Source organism: Schistocerca piceifrons, chromosome 5, assembly GCF_021461385.2.
Source record: "Schistocerca piceifrons isolate TAMUIC-IGC-003096 chromosome 5, iqSchPice1.1, whole genome shotgun sequence".
Lineage (NCBI taxonomy): Eukaryota > Metazoa > Arthropoda > Insecta > Orthoptera > Acrididae > Schistocerca > Schistocerca piceifrons.
Genome location: NC_060142.1, coordinates 628,947,569 through 628,966,782, shown reverse-complemented (window position 1 = coordinate 628,966,782; position 19,214 = coordinate 628,947,569). Strand labels below are relative to the sequence as shown.

The following is a 19,214-nucleotide window of genomic DNA, read 5'->3' as shown; positions in this document are numbered from 1 at the left end:
CAGAGCTTATTCCATTACTGTTTGTGAGGTCGAGATGGCAGGTGTTGGCTGTGCAGTTGGGTGCTAGCAACGGGCGTGGCTTCTGAAAGCGAATCCTACTGATCTACACGATCGGCTCTTAACACATGGCCGCTCCCCTTCCAAGCTGAGGAGAGCCGACACTTAAACAACAAAACGGCGGTAAGTTCGGCGATACTACTCTTCGCGAAGTGAAGGCATCAGGGGCCAGCAACCTAATCCCTAGCTCTCTCAGCCACACTGTCGGGAAAAAAAAAAAATCACAGCGCCACAAATAATGTAGAGGAGTAAATTTCGGGAATACATTTCTCAAGGTGACATACTTAGTGATTAGCATTGCAAGACGACACCTTAACGTAAATGTGAGATAAATCAATGCAAATGTGAAATGTTGGTGCATTAACCGATGTAACCGCCAGAAAATTGAATGCAAACATACAAACTCGCATGCATTGTGTTGTGCGGGTGCCGGATATCAGTTTGTGGGATGGAGTTCCATGCCTGTTGCATTTCGTCGGTCGATAGAGGGACGGTTAATGCTGTTTGTGGATGACGCTGGAGTTGTCGTCTGATAGTATCCCATATGTGCTCGATTCGAGACAGATGCGCGGTGATCGAGCGGAACAAGTCAGTACTCTGTTGAGCATGTCGGCTTACAACAGAAGTGTGGGGGCGAGCGTTATCCTGTTGGGACACACCCACTGGAATACTGTTGATTAATGGCAACTTACGAGTTCGAATCGTCAGATTCATGTACAAATTTGCAGTCAGGGCGCATGAGATAGCCACGAGAGTGCTCCTGTTGGTATACGAAATCACATCCCAGACCGTAACTCCAAGTGCGGGACCAGTGTGTCTAGCACGCAGACAGCTAGGCCCTCCCTCAACTGGTCTGCTCCTAACCAACACCCGGCCATCACTGGCGCCGAGGCAGAAGCAGCTTTCGCCAGAAAACACAACAGACCCCCACCCCGCCCTACAATGAACTCTCACTTGACGCCACTCAAGTCGGAAATGGCGGTGGTTTGGGGTCAACGGAACGCACGTTGCAGGGCATCTCGCTTGGAGCTGTCCTTCAAATAACCGACTTTTAACAGCTCATTGTGTCATTGTGGTGCCAACTGTTGTTCAAATCGCTGCTGCAGATGCAGTGTGATGCGCCACGAAACACTTGATCGACCGATTCTTGATTACTGCTCACTACTATGACGTCCTTACTAGGTACGACTAAAAGGAGGCAGGGAAGAAGAGAGAGAGAGGGGGGGGGGGGGAGGGAGGAGGGAGGGAGAGAATTCAAAGAAGGGCTGCGCGTTTCGTCGCAGTCTCGTGTATCCGTCGCGAGAGCGTTGCGGAGAAGGTAAATGTACTCCAGTGGCACAAGAGACGCGTTGTGCCTTACGGAAAGGCTTACTATTGAAATGTCGGGCGAATACTTTCTGGGAAGAGACAACATATTACTTCCCCCAGACGCATCCGACGAAATGACCACTATAAAAAAAAAAATCGGGAAGTTAGAGCGAATACAGGACTTACCAACAATCATTCCTCTGGTATGGCATTCTGGAATGAAACAGCAAAGGAGGGTACAATGCAGAGACTTCCTGCAGGCACACAAAGCTCAGGTCGCGGCCACAACTGCTGTGCTGACCGATTCCCGTCACAAAGAAAGAGAGCCAAATAAAGTAAGCTTGAGAAATCGAACCACAGAGTCGACCTCCCTACAAACTTTCGAACTCACTAATAATAATCTGATAGCGGAAGAATTTTTAGTCAACAAGTCACAAAACTAAATCGATTATTTTATGCAATCATAGTAAGTTTATCCAGCGAACGAGTATCGCGAAGGATTGCTTACATAGACAATATCAAATACAGGTGACATAATAATTCTTACATTCTCTTTTTGCTTCAGGCAGAAAATGCTCAAAGCGGCGAATTTCAGTAACATTTCCTGGCCGTTACGTTCGAGCGTGATATGAAGCTAGGCGGAGGCGTGGGCATACCAGTTTTCCCTCGTCGGAGAATTCGCGCCAGTACAGGTGGCCCAACCAGAGAGACAGACGAGCGACCATCCGGCGCGGGCTGCACCAAAGATTCGATCCCTCCCGCTCTCACGTTGGCTGCTCGAACCTACTTAATGACTTGCGGGCGCACACTGCTGTGCGGTGCCCGACTTTACGAACAGACTGACGAAAAAAAGAACGTAAAGAAGGAGTTGTGCAACATAAACGGAAGTTGGTAGGCGTATTTCTACATCTGAAAGATAATGTCAATTCAGATTTCGCCCCAAGTGCATAAGAGTGGCGCTACTTGCTTCAAATACTCGCTGCGATGGTTGTCAGTGTTAGTTAACTCTGAGACGGACGTGGTGAGTTTAAGTTAGTCGAGAATGCCTTTAAGGGTATACGGAACGCCCTATGCTTACAATGTTAAATTGAGCTAAAAGTTAGGAACATTTTCTCATTTGTTATTTGGACGATACTCTTGATTTTTTCACAGAACGCAGAGATATGTTCTGGTTTTATGCTGAATTATTAATTTTCAAAAAATAATGTATAGTTTTCATATATTTTATTTTTTGTAAATGTTAAAAAGTTATACATTTTAACAAGTATTTTAAAATTTACATCCATTAATACAAAATAATTCCACATATCTTTTAATTCAGGTATATTAGAAGGTCTTAAGGAACAACTACAGAAAATTTTATCTTTCTACTATAAATAAGCCCTGAGAAAATGTACCTTATACACAAAAAAACTAAAGTTACGGGAAATAAGCTTCAAAGTTTTTACTTCAGTACAAGCCTGCTCCATAGCTTGTATCATCAGAATCGTCCAACAGCTTCCTCTTGATGGCTCTGCTATGCTCTCTAGCCATCTTTGAATATACTTTTATGGCATTATCTGAAGACCTGAGCCGTTCCTTGTCCAAACAAAGCATAGCTGCGGCAGTTCGTAGTCCTACACAGAGCCCCAACTTCTGCAGAACTTTGCACTTTGTTATATTGCCCTGATTGAATGATGAAACAGCATCATAAACGCCAAAGTGAAGTGTGTTTATACCCACAAACACAGTTTTAGGTAGTCTATTCCATATCACATGGTTCACACACTCATTTGGTTCAAATGGCCCTGAGAACTATGCGACTTAACTTCTGAGGTCATCAGTCGCCTAGAACTTAGAACTAATGAAACCTAACTAACCTAAGGACATCTCACACATCCATGCCCGAGGCAGGATTCGAACCTGCGACCGTAGCGGTCGCGCGGTTCCAGACTGTAGCGCCTAGAACCGCTCGGCCACTACGGCCGGCCACTCATTTGGATTTTGAGTCCGGCCGTGAAGACATTTCTTTAGTAGACTAATATCTGGGAGGTCTCGGAATATTGGTTTTATTTCATCCATTATGGCAGGTGGCAGGTGATGAGGGTGATTGTATTGTTTCTTAGTTACCTTGCCTGTGTTGTACTTGCACCAACTGTCGTCTCCTTTTGGACATAGCCCATGTTGGGGATTCTCATTGTTTGAAGCTGTATCAAAAAACAGAGCCCAGACTGCTCTTCTCATTAATTCTGCATCGGCTGTATTCTTATTGCTAGACCACAGCACTTCTGAATATGATCTATTGTAGCATCTGTCAGTCTATTTTTCCCATGTAAACTTTTTCCATCGCTCAATTTCTTGCCTTTCATGCTAGCCTTGAGCTGTCGAAGTCTTGATCCCATCCTTTTCTGAACATGGCCAACACACTCCAGTTTGGAAATTTTCACATCGTTACCATAGGGTCTCAGTTCCTCAATTTCTTTTAAAGCCTGTGAGTCACCATCTCCAAGATAATTTATGTATCTAACGTTGTACCATTTTACTGAGCGTTGATAAATACTTTTTACATCAGCAACTTCCATATCACCACTTGACCCATAGTAATTTGCCATGCACTCCTCTTCGTGTTTATTTTTCATTTTCTCCTTGCATCTGCAATGCTTGGAAAGTATTGCCACATCAACTACCTTACCAGTGTCCACACTTGTAGCTGTTACTACACCATTCAGAGATGTGTGGCCTCTCTTCTGCCAGCTTCCATCAAAAGCTGTGGACAAGTCTCTGCTATTATTATTTTCAACAACTGCATCCTCAACAGCATCTTTCATGTTTTCCTGTGCCACATCTTCTACAGCAGAGCCTATTGCAATTATGTGTTGGTTAAATTTTGAAGGTGGAGGAGGGAGGTTCATCACACCACACAACATGGCACCTGCAGCTCTGCCCTTTCCTATACACCGTAATCCATAAACCAGTCTAATGTTTATATCGTATAGTTTACCTGTATCTGCAGTAACATGTGAGGAATTGGAGAAAGTAACACTGTGTTTGCAATAACTGCGCATCAACTCTAATTCACAAGCAACTCCTACATGTAAGTTTGTTTTCAATGAAACACTACATTTTCCACGTTGTTTGCAGCACACATTGTTCTCCAAAACGTCTGATAATAAAGAGACGTTAATTACATCATATTTTATAGTCCCAGCATTTAGTTTCTTGTATTCTTCTTCAATTCCAGCTAGTTTTCTTCTTGAAGCACTTTCCGGTATAGTGGCAGCAGCATCACTCAATGTATCACTACCAGTGTTGAGGTTAGTCGCTACTGGGATATCAGATACTGATGAAGATGAATCAGACGAATTTTTAGTACACTTTACTTTCTTGCGCCAATGTACACGCTTTCTAAATACCTTCAAGACTAGGTCTTGGCATGTTGAAGGAAAGAAAACTCAATGACTTCTCCACATACGACTTTCACAACAATGACATGGATGTACTCACAAAGGAAAAAATGGTGCAGAATCTATTGTCAACTTTCTAGCAGTGTAGCCAACAGAAAAGCTAACTCTCTTGTGCTCAATTATATCTCTGGCAAGGCTGTCTATATCAAGTATATTTCGCGTCTCATATGCAAGGTGCGGAACATCGTGTGTCGAAATTATTTTAAAAATTATTTAAAATAGTTCTATTCACGTCATCCAAATATTTTATACATGGTATTAAACGGGAGAGTCCAAATTTTTCGAAAATGCATTTACCCAAAAATCGATTTTTTCATCGAAAAACTCATTCCGTATGCGATACAGAAGCATTATCAACATCTCACTGAGTTTGAACGAGCTCGTGTAACAGAGATACTCTGTCTGGAACTGCGCGACCACTACGGTCGCAGGTTCGGATCCTGCCTCGGGCATGGATGTGTGTGATGTGCTTAGGTTAGTTAGGTTTCATTAGTTCAAAGTTCTAGGGGACTGATGACCTCAGAAGTTAAGTTCCATAGTGCTCAGAGACATTTGAACCATTTTAATAACTGCTCATTCAAACCACAAGATAAACACGTATCCAGGAAAACAATTCCACCAACAACTCAGAATACTAAACCAGTCACTGTGAAACAACACGGACGAATTATAAGTTGACACAAACACAGAAAAGCCAGAAGCGGTCGGAAAACCAAATGCACATCGTCCGCTGCAACGACCGACCGAACGACCAACCAACGGTCGTCCCCACTCAGGTCAGGCACGGAAAGATCCCAGTATAACAGTATAAATCGTCAACTGACAACTTATTGCCATGAGGAGGTCAGTTCGACGGGCGGACACACACACACACACACACACACACACACACACACACACACACAAAGTGAAAGTTGCACTACTCGAAAATCACAGTCCATTCAACTAAAACTCGCCGAATCCGGTCCTTGACGTGGCCGTGCACTCTCGCGACCACATCCTTCCGTCGGACAGTGCATGTGTGTCGCCAGCGGTCGGGCGAGTACTGGCTGTCCGGCCCTCACTGCTGCTCCGTCCCAACTCATCTCGCTCGACATACGACGACCCGGAAATACTAGAAGCCGCACAAAAGATGGTACCACAGTACGCGCTATCGATAAGCGCTGCTGCTGCTGCCACTCACGGACAGACAAGGCGAGCAAACGAGCCAGTGAGGACATTAAGGCCGTCTCCTACGTGAGCGACAGAAGCGAGTGACTGTTTCAGGCGACAAAACACTACCGCAGGTATACTTACGGAAGTGTCCTACGTGAGCGACGACGTGTGTGGCGCTGCCTGTCCCCATTGCAACTGGCGACGTTTGAATTCAAACGTGTTTGAGTCTTGTCGCTGCAGCACGCGCGACACACAGCGATAGCCACGTGTCTTCTTGGCAAAGCGGTGGCGCGGACGCGACAGCACCTATGAAATACTTAACATCCGATTTTAAGAAAACTATTCCATGAAAAATTTGATTCTTCCACAACCTATAGCTTGATATTCTTAAATGATAAAGGTCAGAATTTATTTTCGTTATTCGTCATAGTTACTGTACTGCACGAAATTGAGTACATGGCTGTGCGAAATTTTTAAGAATCTGCAGAAGTAAAATCACATTGTTTAGACTTTCCGTATAGTTCATTAAAGGCCATACATTATTGCGTATGAAATGTAACTAATATATCTAAATTGTATTTAAAGTTAAGAGCGGAATGACACTCTTTTCATTCTTGAGATATTGGTTGTTATATCCTCGGACGGGTCGCTTTCCTGCGCTTCGGGAATCAGGTGGTCGTAAAAATCGTCGTATCTCATAAAAGGTTCATGATATCGAAACGACGAATTTTGGAAATGACGGCACGCAGAAAGTACTATTTTATCATGTGATTAACACTCGAGACGTTTTTGTAAACGCATGAAAAGAGCGTAAACAAGACTCCCTATAACTTACACCATGAGGTTTTGTCCAAATTTTCATAGCCAAACAAAGGGAGAGAAACACGTAAACGGGGTATCAAAGTGACCAACATGAGTTCTAGTTTGGCATGAAAATATTTAACTGCTTGAAAGTAATCAGGGTAATAAACGAAAACTTAATAAATAAGCTGAGGAAAAATTGAAATATTTCACGAAAAGCTGCTTTAAATGAAGTGTCAAAAATGTCATTTGTTGAAGACCTAGTTATTTTGCACATAAAAAGATACATTTGTGCGGTATTTAAATGTGAAAAAGGCTTCCTTCGAATCAAGTACGTTAGGAAGGCAAACGAGGAGTCAGTAAAATATCATGCTTTCTGAATAAAACTTGAAATTCAAAAATTGAAGAAATCAGTCGAATATTTTATGAATGATTTGTGTAAAAGAAATAAGTAGATCAGAGAAACGTCTACGTGCCTGATGCCCGAAATCATGAACAGAAAATGGGGTGCACCAAACGTTTCCCTAATATTTTTTATTTCATACTTTTAGAAAAATCATTACACAAAACGTTTGACTTTCTTATCAAAAATTTTATAAGCTTTACTTTTACAGACGATTTAGAGTAACTGAAACGCTTGGCCGTAACACTGACTGCTGATGAATTACGTTCACAACATAAAATATCTGTAAATTTTCTAGGAATTAAATGTGTGTGATATACTGGGTTAGGCGTGAAAATCAAGTTGTTTGGCAAGACCTTAATAAATATACTTAGCGATGCAGTGCAAACAGTATACATAAAACTTAGTAGACAGAATCGTAACTGAGTCAGTAAATCTATAAGAACGGCCGACAATCGAACCCAGGACCTTTACTTCCGACTTAATTTTGAACTTCTTACGCTACCACAACTAGCTATTGTTCCTTGATGTCAATCTGTGTGCTTAAGTTTGTATTTAGCGTAGTTAGTTACATTCCTCCACATTTATTGGCTGTTAAAATTTCTTGATCATGGAAAAAGAAACCATTCTTATTTAATTTATTGATGAGATAGTCGATTGATCCTCTGCTCACTCACGTGTATTCGAAGAACTTGTCTGGTGATCTTCGCCATTGACGATACTTATGAAATTCTCCATGGAGATTCCTCCCTTTGTAAATTTCATGCACAGCATTCCTATTCGGTTTATTTTCTTAAGTAAACCTAATTCTATAGCCTTACTCTCCAGCTGCAGTATTCTACTGGTTAAGGACGCCGTTTTATGGAAACAACTTGTTGGCTCTAAGCAGCTATCTTGTAGCGCGACATGGTCGCTCGCACGCTGGACACCGAAGGTTTTCGCCCGATGTTGCTGCATGTCGATGGAGTGTCGCCGGCCACGGTGGCCGTGCGGTTCTAGGCGCTCCAGTCCGGAGCCGCGCTGCTGCTACGGTCGCAGGTTCGAATCCTGCCTCGGGCATGGGTGTGTGTAATGTCCTTAGGTTAGTTAGGTTTAAGTAGTTCTAAGTTCTAGGGGACTGATGACCACAGCAGTTGAGTCCCATAGTGCTCAGAGCCATTTGAACCATTTTGATGGAGTGTCGCGTATCCAAAAGTAGCTCGCTTCTGTCGCTCGCGTAGGACAGGGCCTAAGAAAACGAGACGCCACTGTCGCTATTACAAGATTCCAAGCTATGAACGACATCAACGCGAGCCTCAATGGTTTATCAAGAGATTTCAGGATCTTGATGGTTTGTCAGTCATGTTACAGATGCCACGAGATGCTCCTATCAGTAATAGTTAAACAGTTACGTGACAGAGGTAATAGGCCTGCAGTGGAGTCATTCCGGTAACAAATAACATATTTGTACGCCAGATGTTATGAGAGCTTCTCTTAGAAGAAATGCCGTCCGCTCCGTGGTTAAGCTGTAAAAGTGAAGGTTCATCTGCACCGCCGTTTCTGCTACAATTTTTTTTCCCAATTACTAGCGTTATCACAGGCATGCAGCGCGAAAGATTTTTGAGATGTGAAACATATCTGGAGCACAGCCTAAGGCAGGTATCGCACCCAGCGCTGATTTGACGTTCGTGTTACTAGCTTAATACATTTGCACACTAGCGGAGGAAGAGTAACAGAATAGATATGCCACGAGACAACTTCAAACCGCGTTTGACAAGTGCGTCACTGATACACAGAAAACTCGTCAGGCTCCGACCCGATGGATTGGTCGCTATTATTTTCCGCCGTGGGGACAGCCTTCTGGAAGAGTATGACGTGGCCCTGCGCCTTTTTTGACTTTCGCAATTCATGCGGTGCAGTTCCACCCTGCCGCCTTGTTAACGAGGCCAACTGTTTCATGTAACTGGTATAGTGCAAAAATGGACTCCATCGAGAGTCTGCAGTTCTTTTCTGATTCCGCAGTCACTTATTTTAATATTTGCGGCTCTGCGGCAATGTTAATAAGGAGAAATGTTCAAAGTGATTTGCCTTCCGATATCAGTAAGGGTTAGTTAGTGTCTAGACAAGTTAGTTTCTTCCGTAAACTGACGCCCGTAAGTCTAAAACTTCTTAACAGTAAGAGAACAGATGGATTCTGTTTTCCTAGATTTCCGTTCTACACTTTCCTAATGGTATTTGACACTGTAGCACACCATTGGCTACCAACGTGGGTACGGTCATTTGCAAGTATGTGATCGGCTCGACTTCAAATAGAATGAAGTGCGTTATACTGTATGGCGAAATTTCCACATGAATGAAAGTTTACGTCGGGTGCGCCCTAAGGCAGCGTAATAATTCCTAGCCGGCCTAAGTGACCGAGCGGTTCTAGGTGCTTCAGCCTGGAACCGCGCGACCGCTACGTCGCAGGTTCGAATCCTGCCTCGGGCATGGATGTGTGTGATGTCCTTAGGTTAATTAGGTTTAAGTAGTTCTAAGTTCTAGGGGACAGTGCTCAGAGCCATTTGAACCATTTCAATAATTCCCATTACGTCCCAAATATGCGTAAACAATTTATCAGACAGCATTTGGAACAATGTACGGCAGTTGGCTGTGTGTGCTGTTGTGTACAGATAGGAAAGTACTGGTCACTGGCCAACCGTAAGGAATTGCAGAGCCGAACAAAATTTCCACTTGTTGTAATGGATGGCAGCTGTCTCCAAACGTGGATCAAAGTAAGAAAATGTCTATTACGAAGAGAAAGAACATGGTAGTATATGATTACTAGATTAGTGGTGAACATCTTCAGCACGCCATCCCATGTAGAGTATTAAGGGGAAATACATACAAGCTCTATGGAATGGAATGATAAGCTAAAATTAGTATTAGAGGAACCGAAAAAAAACTTAATTTATTACTTTTGAGGGTTCAGGGAAACTTATTGCTTCTGTAAAGGGCACCGCATGCAAGGCACCAGTGGTTCCAGTTGTATTTGTAAACCTTATCGTGAAATCAAAACAACCATCAGAACAACAAAGAAATTTGGAGACAGCTGCTAGTACCGTAACAGGGCGGCACAGCCCATACCGAAATGTGGCAGAAATGATCAATGAATGTAAATGGGGAAACCCTGGAAGAAAGACGACTTAGTTCTTGGGAAACCCTCGTGGATAAATTTGGAAGATCTGTAGCCGAAGAAGACAGTGCGATCTTTACACTGCCAACATTGTGTGTCTTGCGAAGGGATCGTGAGAATCCGATAGGGATCTGTGGTAATTCTGAGGCAAGTACACATACACAGTTACTTCGCCGTCGCTCAATACGCAATGGGACAGGACAGAAAATCGATTAACACTGGTTCGCTGTATCTTCCGCCAGTGCACTGTACATTGGCTTCCGGAGTATTTATGTAGGCTTAGTGGAATTGCTTTTTTACGTCTGCTACTGTGAACAGGTGAAAAGTTAAATCAGGCTTTAATTTTTGTGCAAGAAGATTTGTACAATGCTTTCCATTTCCAGCGAAGTTAAGATTATACAGTATTTTAATGGCACAGTATCTCAGAGCGGCCTTATCATTCGCTGTCAGGTGTTGCGAGTTGTTGTATTGTGTGTGACTACAGTAAGAAGTGAAAACAACGGAGAGAAACAGCAAACGCACAGCAGAAACACTAGCTGGCATCCTTCCCTACGGCACCTACTTGCCGCTACCAGGGACGGCAGCGAACTGGCAGCGTCCAGCGAGTGCGGAGAAAGCAGGCTGCCTCGGTCTCCTGTGGCGCATGCGCAGTGGCAGCCGACGCCCAGGGCGCTGTCGGCGCGTGAGCCGAGCGCCAAAGTGTTTAGTTGTCTGCGGACTGGCGGCAGTGGAGGTAGTGCGAGTGGGCGCCGTGATGTGAATTTCCTCAAGAAAAACCTCGACTTTGTTCCGGGATTGCGTAACAATTTAGCCAACAATGAACTACAGTGTTAGGTGCAACATCAGCTCCTGAAGTGCGCCTGCTGGTTAGAGTTTTGGAGCCGTGATGTCAGCCGCCACCACGTGGGTGTAGGCGCCAAAACAGGTACGTGTTCTCCGCTTTCACAACGCCCGACACCCGTATGATTAGGGTAGTCCTAAATTCCCGTTTGCAGACGTATGTCTTACAGTATTCGGTTTGTAGCTAAAAAATCGTGCTTGAAGTTCAAAGCAATCGTATCAGAAGTCACCCACCCAAGAACGCTCTCCTTGGAGAAAATACTGATGATTTGGTAGAGCTCAGTGCCTAAGAACGGAATACTTTAGTAGGGGAAAGGACGGTCGTTTACTTTACACTGAAACTAAATTTATATAAGAATGGTGTTTTGTGCGGTTAACTGAAAATCAGTCAGCTGCTGCTCCTTTGTTTGCCATCATTTGGTTCGACTTAGGCGATAAAAAGCGAAGGTTTCGGCATTTCACCTAGTTGATAGACGTCTTTGACAAACACTCTATATAAGGTTTTCAGAAATTACTGCAACACTCTATATGTGTTAACAGTCCAGCTCTAACCACGACCGTATAGAATCGCTGGATAGTGACGCTTAGCGGTAATGTTCTCATAGTCAGGCGACGCAAGGCCCAACGTTTGGTCACAGTGAGGTAATTATTACACTCTTTTTAACTCTAGTGACGTTGCGTTAACTTCACGAAGACGGAATTCGGGCTATGCGCAGTTTTGTCTCTGTTTTTCACTCTTGTCGTTTTGTGTGACCGCACCTTATTTATATTTAAAAAGGCTGAAGAAGAAAACAAGTAAGCGCAATTCAAAATAAGGCTATTTTTAAATAAATTCATTTTGTAACACACATCCTGAATCCTGAATGACCTCTGCTTTGAAATGAGCAAGAACTCTAGAAAAGTTCACCGAAATGTTTTTATGTCACAGCATGTTGGAAACGAGGTGACACTCAACGAATATAGGAAGCTGGAAACTGTCAGTACTGTCTGTGGTGAGGTACAGCGTCTACAGCCGGAAAGAAACAAAGCACGCACAGATGAATATAGGCAAGCGGTCATTCCACCCGCGCTCCACACGCAATTCGGAACATGTGGCTCGCCGTGCCAAGTGCCCTCTGCCATACAATTCACAATGGTTTGCGGAGTACGTACGAGCCGTGTTTCTCAAGGAAGTACCGTTCTGAACTAAAAATAGAACAAGTTGATTTTTCGTAGCGATTTTATCTTCACATGAAAGCCTGTGCTTTAGTCTACTTTTCTACATAATTCCAACCAATAATAAGGCAGTTATCGTGTCGTACAACCAGCTCTGAATACTTTCGTCGAAGAAATATGCCGCCGAAGCGTAGCTTTCGCACTTGTCCGAAAGAACAGGCACCACGCGGAAACCGCAGCTGTGACACATGTTACGTAAATTGGAGGAGGAGGAGGAGGGGGGGGGGGGGAAGGAAAGGAACGGAACTATCAGTTGCATCAGCATTTCGTGAGTCACTAGTGAGTGAAGTTCGCTCACTTAGTTCCTCCTCATGAACATTGATAAGGTCATTTGTAATACTCTCACCAATTTCCGGCCGTCCGGTGTAACCATGCGGTTCTAGGCGCTTCAATCCGGAACCGCGCGACCGCTACGGTCGCAGGTTCGAATCCTGTCTCGGGCATGGGTGTGTGTGATGTCCTTAGGTTAGTTAGGTTTAAATAGTTCTAAGTTCTAGGGGACTGATGACCTCAGATGTTAAGTCCCATAGTGCTCATAGCCATTTGAACCATTTTTTTGAAACAATTTCCGTACCGTCCCATCGCTCGTATGGTTGTCAAAATGTGTAGCTGATGCAACTGTTACTGAATGTTTAAATTGTCGAAAGTTTGGTTCAGGCGGCTTACTTGTTAGAGGACGTTATTCAGAGATGATTGTATGATACAACTGCCGTAATGTTGTTGGGAGTTATGCAGAAAAGCAGATTAAAGTACAGGCTTTATGTAAAAATGAAATGACCAAGGAAGCCTTTATGTTATATTTTTGTTTCAAAACGATACTTAGTCAAAATTGTATGTAGTGGCGTGGTGCTTGCTAGCGGCGGTGAGGAAATGTGCGCTGTTATTTGCTAGTACTCTTGTGCCGTAAATTCTTTTCGTAATTCGGTGTCATGTTTCTTAGCGAAAGGCAACTGTTGCAACGTGCATGCATCTGGCCGTCCCAGTAAATTGCGTCAGGTTTAGAAGTACTTTCATTACTTGTTATTTCTTCAGTGCATGTTTTAGTGGGCAACTGTTCACAACCGAACATAAAGTTAGCTTCCGTTTCAGTTGAAAATACCAATGGCTTTATATTTACAGCTTGTCATTTAACGCTATATTTGCGTATCACATGACGAATTAAAAGTTAGGATTTAATTATAAGCCTTATGTATGTGAAGTTCAGCTTCTTTGTGGACTCATTTACGGAACACAGTTGGTTTGGCTTCGGTTGATACCGAAGTTATTCTTTGTAACTTCACGCAATCCAAGTGTAGCTAATAGTATTCACTAGTAGAGGATTTTGCCGGCAGGTACCAGTTGATAATATTTTTACAGAAGCGAATCCAATGTTTACCTTGTGAAGCAAAGCTTTTCGGGTAAAATCGCCTGGCTGTCTCTGTGCTAGCGCAGTACTTCGTTACACAGAGGCGCCATTGTTTCATATCACTGAATATTGATAATTCCAGGTGTGACACCCAGTCTCAATTCAGTATTTTCAATTTATACATAATTCCAAACATTTTAGAAAATTTTTCTCGCTGACAACCCTCCGCAGAAAATAATAGAAGGGGCAAAGTTTGTAGCTTACAACATTGTAGATGATGAAGTAAAACTTCAGCATCATACATGATGTTTTAATTTATTGTTTCTTTGTTACTAACTATTCGCAACGCATTTTGTCGACAGTATTAACATATCGTACTGAATATACGTGGGATGTAGATGATGGTGATTAGTTCGGCCAAGTGCGCGGTAATCACCGCCCGTACAAATTCCCAATCTGTACACGGTCCAATCATGAACGATGAGGACAACACAAACACCCAGTCCCCGGCAGAGAGAATCCCCAACCCGGCCGGCCGGGAATCGAACCCGGGACCCAGTCATCCAGAGGTAGCAGCGCTAGCCACTAGACCACGAGTTGCGGACTGGGATTTCGAGTGTGTAAAGATTCGGCGATGGAGGTTACTGGTTTAGGACTAAGGAAGAGGTACCACGGTCGAAGTTTCCATAATGTGAAAACATACGGATAATCTGTACGCTCGCGGAAATAAGCCGCATCCTAATTTTTCGCGGTCGAATTGTGGGGGATATGTGCGGCTTATATTCGGGCGACTGCTGTATTTGAAAGCAAGCACTGACACAAGAAGTGAACTTCAACCTTTGCTTCGTTTAGTGCTACAGCAAGGTAAGTAGAGTGGGAAAGTGCTGGACAGGGAGTGTGCTTTTCGCGAGATGCCCGTTTGAAGGCGACTCCACGGATGAGACTGTCAAGCGTGACTGGCAGGGAAAGGAGAGGGCAGTGCAAGCAGGCACACACACACACACACACACACACACACACACACACACACACACACACAGAGAGAGAGAGAGAGAGAGAGAGAGAGAGAGAGAGAGAGAGAGAGAGCGCGAGCGCAGCCTCAGCGTCTGCGGCGTCGCCTGCCACACGCCAAGCGTTAATTGGGGCAGCGTAACGACTTTACTGGGCCGCCGGTCACCCGCCCGCACCCCTTGCTCCGCCACGCCATATCTGAGCGGCAGGGGGGGGGGGGGGGGCAAGAAATGCGCGACGCAATTTCGTCAGGGGCCGGGCTGCTGCAGGTGTCGCAGCTGATGACGTCAGCGCCGCTGCTGACACGGGGTTGTATGTATATATTAAAAAAAAAAAGGGGGGGAGGGGGGGACTACTGCGGTGGCTGCAATCTGCGGACGGTTGCGACTCCCTGACAGTTCGACAGTTTTCTCTCGTCCCGTAAACCGTTCATGTGGGGGAGAGAGAGAGAAAGAGAGAGAGACGCGTTCGCGCTCTAGTGATTTTTACGCCGAATTTGAAATAAATGAAACTTTTGCCGTTAGGTCAGTGGTTGCCTGGATTGGCCCCACGTAGCCAGCCATTTATCTATTGACTTTGGTATAAATTTCGTGTGTTCATCGAGAAAATAATTCCCATTTCGCGAGATAACGACATTATTGCAGAACGTGGCTGCCGTGTGATTGTTTATAATGGATGAAGCAAACAGCGCTATTCGTAGAAGTCGGCGACAGCAAATGGTTCCGGACGGTCGTGTCTCCTAAGCTGCTGTCTATCGAGATCTTGTAGCGGAAAACTTATGAAACTTCATTTCTCATCGTGTTACGGCAGCTTACCTGTACAATAGGCATTGTGTATCCCTTGTGCAGATAGAAGCATGCAAGTCCTCTCAAGAAAAATTTTTTAATTTCGAAATCGCAACCGCTGGTTTACAAATAAAATAAACAGAATTCAAATTGTGGCTAGTGGATGCTGTGAAGTATACGTATTCTGAGATCTCAGCTATTTTTACCTATACGATGGGAAAGCAATTAAAAGATACGCGTGTGCTTGTTTTTGACTGCATGACATTCTTGTTCATTTCACAGGCCACGGAATATCGCTCTACGCGTTGATCTCGTGGTGCTCCGACGTATTAGTCAACATCCATGGCCCCCAGACTCGCCAAGATCCCACCTCGCAATGCACAGCAGAGCCTGTGCACCATTATGTGTAAAACCGTCAAACTGGTTTTAGTATAATTTTCTCAAAGAGTAATTGGTGCAGCTACCAAGGGAGTGTCAGAAATAAAGTACAGCAGAGGTACTTGAATCTCACAAAGGTACTTAAATCCATAAGATTTTATCCTGAGTTTCATTTAGAACGGCCTGCACCTCGTTAGTTGCGTGTGTGCTAAACGTACTTCGTAATTGTCTGATCTCTTCTGCCCACCGGCCGGTGTGGCCGAGCGGTTCTAGGCGCTTGAGTCTGGAACCGCGCGACCGCTACGGTCGCAGTTTCGAATCCTGCCTCGGGCATGGATCTGTGTGATGTCCTTAGGTTAGTTAGGTTTAAGTAGTTCTAAGTCTAGGGGACAGATGACCTCAGATGTTAAGTCCCATAATGCTCAGAGCCATTTTTTTCTTCTGCCCGGTTCAGTATTATTCGTATTAAATCAAGTGAAAGATAAATGCTTTTTTTTAACGGGACACAGGTAGACATCTGGCGGAATCCTCATTCGTAGGCTTTCGCGTAAAGTTTAATCCGGCATGCGATGCGGTAACCCAGACATTATATCGTGTTTCACCCTCTTACCTTTTGTTGCTGAAGCCCCTTTTTTCAGTTCTTTCGCCTACAGGTGGGCCATTCTTTTCGCATCGTCTGTACTTGATCAGTAAGTCTATGTCCTTCAGAATCCGTCGACCACATAAACACAGCACTGTGTTGAATTTATCGTGGAACGAACTTTAGTACGCATAAGATAGCGTTAGTCACCGATACCCTCCTTCTTCTCGCGTTCTTCTGTTCAGCTTGATTGCTGTTCGGTGGAAGAAATGGGATCACCAGGCTATAAATAATGTGGTCAGAGAGTTCTTCCTCGAGTTGTCTCAGTATTATAGGATTATTAAAAGGATTACAAGACGCGTCGCGAAGGTGATCAGGGACATTAATATGCAGTGCCAGTAGAAAATTTCTGTCACAAGGAGGAACGGTGTGCATTGACATTTGGTGTCATTGCATCCATTCATTTGTCTGTGCAATTATTTTCAAAGCTGTGGCTAGCTTCATTGCTGACAAACCTAGTAGAGGACAGTACTGTTTGCAGGCGCTTCTTTTACCACCTGTACAAATTAGACGCGACAGAGGTCCAGATGTGTGGTTTATTTAATCTGAAAAACCCAACATGTTCGAGCTCCGAAAATATTATGCCATGGAGCATTAAGAGCTTGATAATGGGGACTTGTCTTCACGAAATATGTTGTGTTTTAGTCAAATAAATCGCACATTCGGACAAGTGCGTACCGAAATAGTGATCGTTGCACTATGGCTTCACATCAGACACCTGAACCAATTACTGTACCTCTCCGGAGATCAGGAAGTACCACATTTTTGCCAAATGGTTCAGCAGCCGCTGCTCGTGAAATGGTAGGGAACTGGGCACTTTGTTGATTTTAGACTTTCTCCCTATAAGCAAAATCGACACTAAGAATCGCATGGGTAACCCGTTTCTGAAATCCGAGGAAGTTATGGCCATAAGAGCTATCTATATAGTTGACTGTTAATTTTTGCGTCCAGGTATGTGTGTGAAATATATGCAACACACTGATAGGTTTTTCGTTAAGGAGCGATATAGGATAATGGTAAATCGCGGCAGGAGTGTAGAGAATAAATACGACGTACCGCTTGTTACCTCCCCACCTTCTATATAGTTGCTCCGTGTGGTATTTCTCTCCGGCTTGCTGAATCAGACACGCGTCACGCTGGCTTTGTTGTGATGGGGCACACGTTGGCGCGCGCCGCGGCAGCAGAGAAAGGGGGGGGGGGGGTGTCGCACCTGTCCGGTTAGCGCAGTGGCCTGCCGAAGCGTCGCGTGTGTGTGTGTGTGTGTGTGTGTGTGTGTGTGTGTGTGCGGCGTTGCAAGTTCGCCCTCCGGGAAACGCTCTGCGGGGGTCTGTTGGTGGTGGGCGGCCGCTGGAAGGCTCGCTGTGAGTCCGCGCCCGTTCTGCAGTTGTAAACACGCCACCTGTAACCTGTCGAGACAAGGATGCTTTGTAACACCGCAGCTGTCCTCGGCAACACAACAGCAATGTTTCATCACCCTAAACCGAGAAAAAAAAGAATATCTAGTACTGTACCTGAAGCAGTTTTCCCACTAATATTAAAGTTCAGATACATTTCTTTTTCAACAACTGATGCAAGAAGTTCAGGAAACGGGAGGGCTTTCCTTGTTCTAACCTATAGGCGGACTTTCAGTGCGAAAACTATTCAAAAAAGGATGTTTGTTGGGAAAGCATTTCAGGTACGCGTATTCGGAAGAACAGAGCAAAGTACTTCATATAAGAACTGGCGCGGTGTGTAGTTTTCGTCGTCCACGTCGTCTGTGGCCGTAAGTGCAGACTATTACGTTGCAGCTCTTCCCTTCCCCCCTCCCCCCCAACTTCCCTTTATTAAGAAAATGACGATTTCTTGGTGCATCACGTTATGTTTATTGAACCCATCTCTTCTTTTAGCCAAGCAGTGCCATAAATTTTTCTTCCCTCTTCGATTCAATACTGCTTCGTTTATTCGAGCTACACACCTAATCTTGAGCATTGTTCTGTATCACACATGTCAGATGCTTCTACTACTACCACTAACGTCTCATTTCCTAATCTGATTCCCGCAGCAGCACCTGATTTAATTCCACTACATTCCAGTGCCCTAGTTTTTACCTTATTTGTTTCCACCTCAGGACCCCATTTTTGAAGACACACTCAGTTCTGCTCAACTATCTTGCAGGGGTGTTGCGCCCGATAAAATTTCATAGTTTGCCTTCTTGTATGTCACGGACTAAAGGTATGGTGAGCGTAAAAAGTGTCATGTAGTAACGTAACAACAAAAGGTTCCCGAACATAAATTCTCATTTGTGTAAGACGTTTCCAATACTTAATAAATTAAGTGCAAAATTGAAGATCTTGGAAAAATTCAAGAATACGCTATTTTCGACCTTACTTTGCAAAACAACTGGACTGTATAAACCTTGGCATACTGGGCTCATTAGTAATACTTTGATTTTCAACAGCTAAAAAAGTGTAAGATTGTCCCATGCGGAGAAAAAATCTTAGATAATTTATTTCGGATTTGGGTGCGAAAATCGCGGCATCAAAAAAAGTTTGAAATTTTGATTCTCATATCGCGTAGAACAAACACACGCTGAACATGGAGCTTAATAGCTCGGTGGCACAAGGATGTGGATTACAAAATTTCATTCATGTACTTTTTTCCAATAATCTGCAAATTCGTCGAAAAATCTAACGGTTTTTGTGA

General features: G+C 44.1%; 1 protein-coding gene across 2 annotated transcripts in view; it reads left to right on the top strand.

Annotated features, from left to right (window-relative positions):
* LOC124797879 (CD109 antigen) overlaps positions 1-19,214 on the top strand; it is an 855,659-nt gene that overhangs the window by 494,281 nt on the left and 342,164 nt on the right. The window contains exon 1 of one of the 2 annotated variants that reach the window (XM_047260976.1): positions 11,045-11,243. The exons of the other annotated variant lie outside the window; for it this stretch is intronic. The gene's annotated coding sequence lies outside the window, so the exon portion shown is untranslated. Of the gene's footprint in view, positions 1-11,044; positions 11,244-19,214 lie in introns of those variants that run through there. 2 annotated transcript variants of the gene reach the window in all.